General features: G+C 29.0%; 1 pseudogene; it reads right to left on the bottom strand.

Annotated features, from left to right (window-relative positions):
* Positions 1 to 5,085: 5,085 nt before the first annotated feature.
* Positions 5,086 to 6,621, bottom strand: LOC148211503 (uncharacterized; annotated as a pseudogene).
* Between the last annotated feature and the right edge of the window lie 6,333 nt (positions 6,622 to 12,954).

The following is a 12,954-nucleotide window of genomic DNA, read 5'->3' on the forward strand; positions in this document are numbered from 1 at the left end:
ATTATAAAATATATACAATAACTTGTTATAGGAATATGTACAATATTTTAATTTTAGTTTATCTATATATATCTATAAACATTTTTTTATTATACCAATAAATTATGTTCTTGTTTTTTTTTCATTAATTTCATATTTTATGTTAATGTTGTATACACATGTTTATTACAAGTTATAACATATATGTTATGTGTACTTTTGACATCAACTTTTATTAGAGATCTAATGAATATATTGTATATACCTATTTATACTAGGTTATAACTTACATTAGTGGAGGTAGCCACAGGCTCAGTTGGATTTGTGGGTGTTGTGCCACTGCTTGCTCTCATCGGAGGAGGGAGGAAGGGGATGACAAGTTTTGGTGGGAGATAAAGAGAGAGATTAGGGTTACATGGAATGAATGAGAGAAAGAGGGAGAGGTAGATATGATTTTTTAGAGAAAGAGATTTTAAGTTGAAAAATCCCTAAATTAAGGATTTTTCCATATTTGATTTTTTCTTAATTTTTTATTCAATATATATTTAAGAGGGCAAATTTGTAAAATTCTACATGAGTTTCATCTCATACGGGCTCAGACAAAAGTGTAAAATTTTGAGATTCATGTAAATTTGAACCTCCATATAGTCTAATAGTGTACTAATCTCTTTTTCATTTGGTAAATGCTTCTTCTTTTTATTTTTTGTTTATCTTTATTTGGTGAATGTTTTTTCCTTTCTTCTTCTACAAAAATTGAAAATAAAAATATGTTTGGTACTGAAGTTCATTATTGTTTATTCTCTCAAAATTTAAATAAAATAACAACTTTCTAAATGAAATTATTATTTTTTAAAACAAATATCCAAACTTATTATGTTATGTTTAATTATATATATAAATATATATATATATATATATATATATATATTTATTATGAAGGATAAAAATAATATCTTGTTGTTTATGTGTATTTTAAAATAGAAATAAAAGAAAATTAGATTTTGATATTTATAAAATTTATAGACAATTATGATAACGTTTCTTAAAAATAATCAAAATAAAATGGTTGGCAAATGCTTAAAAATGAAGCCTACAATTAAGAGTTAAAGTTTGAATAATTTGAGACCACTTTTATTATGGTATTTATTTTCTTTTTTTTTACGAAGACACTTTCATATGGGTATTGAAATCAATATAGGCATTTCTAAAAAACGGAATATATACTAAAACATAAAAAGTTACTAGATCGTAAACATTATTCATATTTTAGGCCAACATAGGCTTAGCTAAGCATCAATTGACACTCTAAGAGGTCATGAGTTCGAATCCCACCACCCCCAACTGTTGTACTACCCAAGAAAAGTACCATACGTTATTTGATTGGGAGTACATGAGCCCCAAAAAAATAATATTGATCTTCGTTATGGTTTAAAAGACTAATAAACAATAATCACTAAAATCTCATTTGATAATCATTTTGTATTTTGTTTTTTGATATTGAAAATTAAGCTCATAAACACTCATTCTGCCCATGTACTTGTTTCATAATCTACTTTTTAAAAATGTCTTCAAAATCTAAGCAACTTTTAAAAATGAAAAGGTAGTTTGAAAATTTTTGTTTGTGTTTTTTTAAATTTGACTAATAATTCAAATATGTTTTCAAGAATGTTGTAGCTACGGGTTTGTGACGCGAATCCACCTACTTTCTTCTTTGAGAGAGGAACAATGGAGTTCTTGATTGATAACGTGTGATTGATCGCCACAATATATGGATAAGTTGATCTGCACAAAAAGGTTTGGGTTGAAGGGACTTTTGTGTACGGAGAAGGTGCACCCTACAACACTAACAATAATTTATTTTCTTATATAATTTTCAAGAAAATAGTCTTAAAAAATTATTCTTATTTTTAAATGTCGCATGCTTTATTGATTATTGTTCTTAAGCTAAAAATGAGCAATAATTATAAGTGGCCTAAAGTCTGTTGAAAATTTTTAATAATTTGATTTAATTTTGCCTCTTAAGATAAATTCATGAAGGGAATACTCTTGAATTCTCGATTTCTATTATAGAAATTTTGAAAAAAGATTTAAGAAAAAGATGTGGATTGTTATTTTTTTTTTTTGAAATATCATTAATGCTTTAAAACAATTTATTTTCTAGGAGGGAGTGCCTATATTAAAAGGTTTTTTTTTATTTAAATGTTTTATTTTACAACAAAATTTTTCTTATAAAAGAAGAATTACAAAAATGATTTTTTTAAGGAAAATATATTTATTTGCTTAAAATGATATTTTTCTTTAAAAACAAATGCAAACAATTTTGTATTAGTAATTTAATTATTTTTTAAGCAAAACACAAGGATAAACAATTTCAATTGAAATTACACATTTTCCTTAAAAAAATATTAAAAATCAAATCTTTGTCTCTCGAGATATTGATTTTTCACCTCAAGAATCCAAGAATATTGGCATCTTGAATATTTCAAGGGTTTCATCGTTCGAAAGTTTCTTTTGAACTTTTAAGTTAAAAAACGTTCGAAAATGATGAAAACCAAATCGAACTCTAAAGTCAAGCCGGATTCCGGGATGCTAGACTTCCGTATGCGGGCACAAGCACCTGAGCAACAAGAGCCTGATATTGCCCCCTTGGTCGAAGAGCCCCTTTACTAGTACTAGTAAGGGTGCTAACCGATTGAATCTTGATTGAAATCCTAGCGATTATACCAAACCGTTCTTCCAACGAAGTGCGAAAAGAAGGAAGGCCCAATTCCAAGTTGTTCAAGAATAGTGGCGTTGAGTTTCTCGACCCTTTGCCTTAGGATTAGTCAGTTCTATTTGATAAAATTTAAAAATCTCCACCAAATAATATCAAAATAATATTGACATAATATACCCACATTTATAAAATATTATATTCATAGTTTAAATAAACATGAACTAAATCTCATGTTACAAGCAACAATAATATAAAATTAACGGTGAGAATAAATAAGAAGAACATAAAATAAAACGAGTGAAGGAACGTATCTCGAAAATAATGTCGAAAGAATTGAACTTGTACTTGGTTTCAGAAATTGAGAATCAAAAATGAATTCTTTGAAATTATCTTGAATTCATTAATTTGCACGAATATATGAGCTATTTATAAGAAAAAAAGACTTTAGACTAAGCCAATTGACAGAATTGGGTAAGAAAAAGAGATAATGTCTTGGACATTGTTTTGAAAACTTATTTTAAAAAATGTTTAATGTTTACAAATTTTACCGTTTTAGATTTCTGAATTTAAAACTTTTCCCAAATGTCAAATTTGCCCTTATTTAGGACATTTATATTTATTATAATTAGTTTTTTATTTAAATGTAAAAGATTTAATGTTCCAAATTTGATTTTGTAAACATTAAATTATTGTGGGACCCAAATATGTTATTACAATAATCCCCTAATTTATTTCTTAATATATTATACTAAAGAATGAAATTTATTCCAAAATATTTTTTCATTTCATTCCAAAATTGGCTCAATTCAATACATTTCAAGTGCAATATTTTGCTCAATCTCACTAATACTCGCTAGAGAACACTACATTTTAGGAGAGTAAACTTGTCGGCATGATGAGGTAAGACGACAATGGAGTACTGCAATTTCACCCTTTTCATTTTTGTCCTGCAAATATATATATATATATATATATATATATATATATATTTTGATTTGTCGCCTACATTTTCATTTATATGGAGATATAAATTATATCTAGCTATAAACTATAATAATGGTGAAAAGTGAGAGAAAAGAAGACGAGTGAAGAAGAGAGAGATAACTAAAAATTTGGAAAGTTTTTTTAGAAAAGTGAAAAGGTGCATAAATTTAGGGATTTAAAATGTAATCTCCAAACCAACTATTTTTCTATTTTGAATTTCAATATCTTAATAATAATTGCATGTATATGAAAAAGGCTATATTGGTAAATTGCAGATGGGTTCTATATTTAAGGGGTGTATTTTAAGACAAAAGTGTAAATTCTGTAGAATGGATCCTTTTGTGTAATTATCATCTCCCAAAGGGTCTATCAATATACTAATCCCTAAGAAAAAATGGGCAACTAGAGAATGGCCATATGAAATAGAGCGATTTAAAAAATAGCCAAAACTATTAATATTGTAAAAATGACTAACTGACAAGTTATCGTTCAATCCTACAATTTAAATTGGACAAAAATATCATTTAAACAAATTGGCCAAATATCATCCTATAATTATTTTTTTCAGTGACAAATATACCCTTTAACTAACAACTTATAAGCAGCTGGATTTTACCCTGAAAAACTTAACGGAAGAATAACCATACAAAATCAAACTTTTTATTATTTGAAATTGTAGATTTAAGGAAAAAACTAGAGGATTACATTCTTTGAACTTCGAGATTTGGAAAAATCAAACTTATTGTCGCATCGTCATCGCGACGCGATGTCGCCCCTGAAGGGTCTCTTTCGAGATAAGGGTTTGGAGTTGCCACCAATCATCCACGAGGTGTGATTGGTCACCTATAAATAAAAACAGTCTATGAAAAACAAATTTTTGGTTTGGGAGTCGACTAAATGTAGGAAAGGTGTTAGCACCCTACAATACCCGTTCGAAAACGGTTACCAAATTTTGTCGAAAAGTATCCTATTACATTTATTGGTCCAAAAAAAATATAATTTTATGTTTTATTTAAATGTCTCATACAGTGGCAGATCCAGGAATTCCATTCGAGGGCACAATACACATACAAATTTAATAAAATAATCTACGATAAAAAATTTCAAAATATTCATAGGTTCATAAATGTACTAATGGAATAACATTACAACTATCAATGGCGGATCCTGGAATTTCATTCGAGAGCATAATACACATATACAAATTTAATAAAATAATCTACGATAAAAAAATTTCAAAATGTTCATAGGTTCATAAATGTACTAATTGAATAACATTACAATGGTTAATGGCGGATCTAGGAATTTCATTCAGGGGCACAATACACATAAAAATTTAATAAAATAATCTACGATAAAAAATTTCAAAATGTTCATAGCTTCATAAATGAACTAATTGAATAACATTACAACTGTCCTTTACGACTTTTCATATTTTGAAATCGATTCATGATAACGTTGTTATCTAACTTATCAAATAAATCTTTCTCAACATATGCTATGAGACTATCACTCATCCATTGATCTCCCATTCAATTACGCAATCGAGTCTTCACAATATTCATGGCAGAAAACGTTCTCTCTACAGTAGTTGTTGCAACAGGTAAAATCAATGCCAAGGTGAGTCATCGATAAACTAATTGATATACCTTATCCCTATTTGTCATTACCATTTTTACTACAAGATTAGTAATGCTTCTTAGATCATCGAACTCAATATTTGAGCGCACATCAATAATTTAATTTTGAAGGTGATCATCAAGCACAAAGAGTTCAATAGCTGAGAAATCTCTTGGATAAAATTGAGCAAGACAATTAAGTTTTGTCCTTAAAAAGCAGCAATTGAATCCTCTGGATTCAAATATGCCACACAAAGAAAAAACTCAGTACTTGTTTCAGTAAAACGATTACTCAAACTCTTGAAGCTGCATATCAATGCCTGTATAGAAAACTTCAATACGATAATGATGCATATTTGTGATTGGTTGAAATTTTCGTCCTCGTCGTCCTCGAATCAAAAACATATCATCCATCTTAAGAACTTGAATATTATATTTATCACAAAAAATAGAAACTTGATCGAGCAATGAATCCCAACCAGACTCCCTTAATATTCGCAATCTTTCTTTTCAAAATCTGACTAAATTCATGGCATTCACAATGTCCTGATCTTTTCTTTGTAATGCTTGAGACAAATCAATTGTGATTCTCAAGATGATTTTCATAAAATGCATATGAAAAACAAAGTCAAATGATTGGATTGAACTTATTATAATTCATACTTCATATTTCTATTCTGAATTTGATCCACCTTCTACAATTGTCTCAAGTACATCAACTACTGATGAAAACATTGTCATAATACTCAATAAAGCACCGTAATGTGATCCCCACTGTGTATCTCCTGGTCGTTTAATCATTGTCTCTTGATTTAACCCTCGACCACTCGATAGTTCACCATTATCCAAAGCTTCAAAAATTTTCATACTATGCTATTTCCGTAGAATATCACGACGTTTTACTGTTGCCACAATAACATTCACTACATTTGTAACAATAAAAAAAGACCAGCAATTTCCACATGATTTTTTGCCGTAGCTATAAGAGCTAACTAAAGCTGATTAGAAAAACAATTAATGTAAAGAGCACATTCATTTATTTCAAAATAAGTGTTTTCAATCCATTAAACTCACCTTGCATATTAGTTGCTCCATCATATCCTTGTCCTTGCAAACTAGTAATGCTTAACCCATGTTGAGAAAAAAAAATTCATCAATAGCTTCTTTAAGTGATAGAGAATTTGTATTGGCGACATGTATAATTCCAACAAATTATTCAATCACATGACCTTTGTCCACATATCGCAATACAACTGACAGTTGCCCATTTAAAGATATAACTTTGGATTCATCAATCAAAATAGAAAATAACTTATCACCCATATCTCCTATAACTGCATTCACAATTCATATTGCAATACAATTCACAATATCCTTTTGAATATCGGGTGCAGTAAATTTCAAATTGTCTGGAGCATTTTTCAAAATCACAGCCTCAATATCCTTGTTGTGTTCACATAGCCATCGCAAAATTTCAAGAAGGTTACCTTGATTTTTTGAATCATCTGTCTCATCATGTCCATGAAATGGAAGCCGTTGTCGTAATAAAAGCTTAATACAATCAATTGATGCACCTAATCGAGTTCGAAATTCAACTCGTGCTTGATCTGACATCCTATTCAGAAACGTCTCAATACGGTGCTTTTGTTTCAAAAAAGCCTTACATTTAACCCAAGCTTGATTGTGTGCACTATTAGGACCACCAACATGAGTTTGCAATTTCTCTTTTTTCTTCCAATTAGAATATCCTTAACCAATAAAATGATCACCTCCTGATTGTTCCAATTTCTGGTTTGAATAAGTAGCAACATAAACAAAATGCAGCATCCTTTGAAACACTATATTCAAACCAATTAGAATATTCATTGAACAAAACTGGATTAAATCGTCTTGACTTCTGTCCAAATTTCTTGAATAGAAAGATATGATCTCGCGGCTAACAAGGACCCTTTTGTAAATAAGCTATACAAACTTGATCTTGAATATTACAATTGTAATCAGAAATTTTTGGTCTTAGACTAGGATCTGCGGGTAATTCTCCTAAATCAACTTCTACACCAGACCTATCAGAATCAGTATTACTCTTCTTTATGATAACTCAATTGTTGTTTTTCTTTTATAATATTTCTCCATATTGATTTCAAATTAAATCTACAAAAATATTAATAGAAAAATATTCTAGAATTAAAACATAAATTTAACAATCATAAGAAATAAAACTAAAAGTCTAAAAGAAATTAGATGCTAATCATAAGATAAAACTAAAAGTTTAAAAGAAATTAGAAACTTACTTGTCAATTGTATATTCTTACTTTCTGATAAAAAACTCGTCCTTTGAATTCAACTCTAAAATTTATAAAGGAAAAAAAATCAACAATGTAAATAGAAAAGTAAAAGATTAGTTTATTTATCAATAAATTTTTATGCAAATTAAAATAAATGATACCTATGCCCGAGATTCAATATTGGTGAGACTTGAGAGTGAAAAATTACGGGAAATTTGAAATTTTGACCCCTCCCATAATTCACTTTTGGATTTATGACCCCATTCTGAAAAAAACTAATATATGACCCATTCTTCCTTATTTATTAATAATTTCATAATTTTCAAATGTGAAGTTACTGTAATACCCTCACGTTTCAAAATCAACCATCTCCCCCTCCACAAATTTCTTTCCAATCTTTATTCCCTCCACAAATCTCTCACAATAATTAATTACAACCCTAAAAAATCTAACTTTTAAGAAAAATATCTAACTCAAATAGTAAATTAAAAGTTTAATATGGAAAAAATGAAAAACATACATAATTACATAAGATTTGTACGAATTTAATTACAAAAAAGTTAAGATTACAAAAATCTCGGACCAATATTGCATTAAATGCACGAGATTTAATTGATAACAATAGGGCTAAGAGGAGAGAGAATGCAAAAAAAAAACTGAAATTTGGAGATCCCGAACTGGGATTGAAGAATCTCGGTCCAGGCTTGAAGAATCCCGGACCGGGATGGAAGAATCTCGATCTGGACTTGAAGAATCGCTGTCCGGGATTGCAGAATCCCAAACCGGGTTACTATTCGGTCCAGGATTCTGCAAGCTCGGACCAGGATTCTTCAAGCCCGTCCGGGATCCCCAAATTTCAGTTTTTTTTTTTTTGCATTATCTCCCCTCTTAACCTTTGTTGTCAATTAAATTTCGGGCATTTAATGCAATTTTCGCTCGACATTTATGAAATCTTATTTATTTTTTTGTAATTAAATCCGGACAAATCTTATGCATTTATTTTTGGATCATGCAAATCTTTTTTTCACCCTAATTTAGTTATTTGAGGATTTAATCTACAGATTTTTTTTTTGTGTGGATTCGTTTGTTAAGTAATTGATTCCTAAATTAATCCATATTAGATTCAAATTAAAAAAAAATGGTAAGGGTTGAGAGAAGAGATTGGTGAATAATTTTACTTAAAATAAACAAGGATATTTTGGTAATTTTACAAAGACAAAAAGTGGAAAGGGGCACAAATTAGAACAGTAGAGGTCACAAATTAGGTTTTTTTAAAAAGGGGTTAAAAATCCAAATGAGTTATATAATGGGGTAGAAACCCCAATTTACCGAAAATTAGTATTTTAATGGCTAAACATGGTTGAGAGTGAAAATGTGATATATCCTTGGTGGTTAAATTTATGGGAAACGCGTATAATAAAATAAATTATAAATATTGCATTCATTAGGAATCGAATCAAGGTATAACAGATTGCAAAAAATGTAGAAGAAAGAAAAGTGAAAAAAATGTCTAGAATCGATTCCAGGATATTGATGTAATTTTCTAAATTTTTGTATTTCTTTAGCCAACTGAACAACAACTAAATACATTATATTCAAAATAATTTCGGGGGACCACATGCCCCCCCGACCCCGACGTGGATCCGTCCTTGGTCTCATACTTTATTTTTAAATATGAACTAATAATTATGAGTGGCAAGAATGTCATTAGGGGAATTTTATCACCTCGGGAATAATGGAAAGCTCCTATTTCTGTCATTGGTGTTTTCGAAATAATTATTTAATAAAAAACAATGATTAAAAAAATAATAAAATAATTTTAACTTGAATCATGTACATTAACACACTGAGCCTCTTGCCATTGTGTTACAAAGTAAGTTTCCTTTTTAAATTTAAAAAGAATTTTGAGTTTTTGTGACGTTAATCAATAGTAAAACACAGTTGAAATTTTAAATAAAAACGTCACGAAATATAAAAAAACGTTTTTAGAGGGAAAAAACATCACGAAATCCATTTTTCATGACGTTTAACATCATGAAATCAGTTTTCTGCGATGTTTTCTAGCCACAAAATATGTTTTTATGATGTTTCTTAACCGTCACAAATTTAATTTCGTCACGGACATCTCTTTTGTCGTGATACTTTTTAAACGTCATAAAATCCTTTTTCATGATGTTTTATAACCGTCACGAAAACCTCTATTTTTGGTCACGTTTTTAAATCGTCACGAATTCCATTTTTCGTGACACAAATACCTTTCGTGATGGGAGCATAGGTGACGTCGTAAAAAAGTCACAAAAAGCCAAATTTCTACTTGTGAAAATACAAACTTTTTATTTTCAAACTTTGTTTAAAAAAAAAACTCTATCTAAACTAAATCTTTTATTTAAAAAGAAAAAAATAAAACTATTAACTACTTTGCAATTTGAATTCATTTTATTGTTTTATTTTTTTAGAAAAAAACTTATTTATAAAATCTCTTATTCATTTTTTAAAACTTATTTAACCAATCGTTTATTTAAAAACAATTTCTTTTAAGTCGACTTTTGTTTTTTTTTTTATAAAATTAAGTCAACTTTTGTTTATTTTGAAAAAACTCAAAACTTAAAACAAAATCTTTTTTTGTTTTTAAAACTTGTCTTGATTTACCAAATAAAATCTTTTGTTTCAAGATAAATTTTATTCATCAAAATCTTTTATTTTCTTTTCAAAACTTATCTAAAACTTAATTTAAAAGGTTTTCTTTCCTTTTTAAATTAAAAAAAGAACATAGCAGTCGTTTGTTTCGTGGGAATCTAAGATTCCTGTGAGACGAGCATTTAGATTCCCACGTTTGTTTTACGATAATGTAATATAATTGGGTATCTCGAGATGCCCCGGTATCTCAAGATACCCATACGGAAGACATCTGAGTCGATTTGAATCTTCTTTTGAAACACAAGTTTCCATGATTCCCACGTCGAGGGCATCCTATATTGACATTTTTGCCCCATCATTATTTTTTCATCTATTTTCTTTTATCAAATTTCTGTAGTTTTGTTTGTTATTTTATAATTTAAATATATTAATGTACTATTTACTAATAAGCAATTAAGCATATTTATGTGTTACATGTACATATAAAAATAAACTTCAATTAAAAATTATAATATCTTCATTTACTTTTAATATTTGGAATGAATTATTATAAATAATATCTATTATCTTAAATACATACTTTTAAAGCAACATTGTTTTAACGATTAGCTTACCTTTGATATTTTTCTTCTTAAAAGAATATAATTTCGCCTTATATAACATTAATGATATAATTGTACTTTTAAAAAAATATTAGAATTGAAAATGAAATTTATATTAATATTAATTACTTTTAAAGAAGTCTTATATTAATATGAATTCTACCTCATAACATACAAAAATTAATATATATGCGCAATTAATATAAAAAGACCTAAAATATTAAATTAATTTTAAGAAAATCTATTATATAAATACAAATTATATTAGATTAATGTATAAATTTTATGAATATTCGTAAGGACATTTTTGGAACATTATATAAATTTAGGACATTCCATGAATAAATCCTGCAAAACAAACGTGGCTATCCAAATATTCTCGGACATCCTTATATATTTTCCTACAAAACAAACATGGTCATCTGAAGATGTCCGGGATTTTAGAAAAACAAACGGCCCCTTAGGTTTTATACCCAAAAAACGTTTTTCCTTATTAACCAAAAATTCTCTTTCTCCAAAACGAGTTACTCTCCTTGTTTAAAAGAAGGAAATTTCTACCCAAACATTTTCCTTATAAAAAAAAGCAAATTCAACACTTTTCTTTTTATTGTAAAAAAAAGTTTTCTTTATTGAAAACCCACCGGACACCGACTTTAATGTAAAAAGAGACGTCATTTTTATTAAAAGCAGTAAACTCATCGAAATCTTGTTAATGTCGGAGTTCGTGAATGTGCTGTGTCGGAGGTCGTGTATGGGTGAGAGTGGCCCGAGTTGCCGACTCAATATTCCTACCATTTTGAGGATGAGACCGAGTGGGGAGTTGGGAACATAACTACACAAGATGAAATTCACTTCTTCCCGACTTTAGGGTAAGTAGATAAGTGTTCTCTTAACTGCTGACTCCAGGACTTGAACAAGGGGCCCCACCCTCTCACTAGTCTCTGAGCGACTTCCGGTTATTGGTTGGACCATAACCAGGTTGTTTATTATAGGATCAGCGGTACTTAAGGTCCAAGATGTAATACATGGGTAGAACAGTAATTTGACCCAACTGTGCTTATGCACACTCGTGAAGGATTACTTACCGTGAATGGTCAAAATTCGTGGATGCATAATATTCTACAATGAGAAGAGTGCAGTTGTGGGCCTTTAGTGGAGTGACCGACAGTTAACAAACGTTGATTAATATAGTTAATGAGTTTAATCAATTAATCTCGTATCGTTAGAGCTTCCGATCTATAGGTCCATTAGGTCCCCTTGCTAGTTTGTAAAGGATAATTACGAACATTTAGACTTGAAAAGAATTTGAATTGTTCAAATTTATTAAAAGGAATTAAGGTTAATTGTATGAGATACAATTAGTATAATGTATGTTGATACATTATAATATAAAGTTAATTTTGAATTGGATTCAAAATTACGAGAGAGATGTATATTAGAGTTTTATTCTAATATGGTTGATTAATTTAAGTTTAATTTAATTAAATTAATAATTCTTTTTTGTAATTAATTAAATTAAATTTAATTAATTACTATTTTAATTAAGATCGTTTTAATTAAAATAAAAAAAAGAAAAATGGAAAGAAATAGGAGGAATAATGGTGGGAAGTGGGAAAGTGGTGTGTGGGGAAGTGACTTCCTCTCACTCCTCCTTCCTTATAAAAGGGAGGTTCTCCCTTTTTTCTTTGGGTTATCAGGAACATCGGTTGAATGAGTATCCCGAAACTCCGTCAAGAAACCGTTCTCTCAATCTTTTGATTTCCCTCTCATGGTTCCCAAAACTCGAGTTCTTAACATCCAGATGATAGCGAGGAAAACTTTTTGGTGGCATTCTTAACATTCAAAGGTATGTATCACTAACTTCTTTTTATTCATGCTTATGTCTTTTCTTCATTGTAATTTCCAAAACAAGATCTAAGCACACACGTTCGCGAGCTTCCAATGCGGGATTCGATCCCTTTAGCCGAACCACTATAAAATTTTCGGTGTTATTTTCTTTAAACATCTCCTATTTAATTACTGCAATTAATTTTCTTTATTATAAATCGCATGAAATTAATTGCTAGAATTTATTATTCGTGTTTTATGTGCAATATTTACATTAAAATTCATTTGAGTACTTTGCTATTTTT

This window comes from Momordica charantia (assembly GCF_013281855.1).
Source record: "Momordica charantia cultivar OHB3-1 chromosome 5 unlocalized genomic scaffold, Mcharantia_2.0 BLBB01000005.1, whole genome shotgun sequence".
NCBI lineage: Eukaryota > Viridiplantae > Streptophyta > Magnoliopsida > Cucurbitales > Cucurbitaceae > Momordica > Momordica charantia.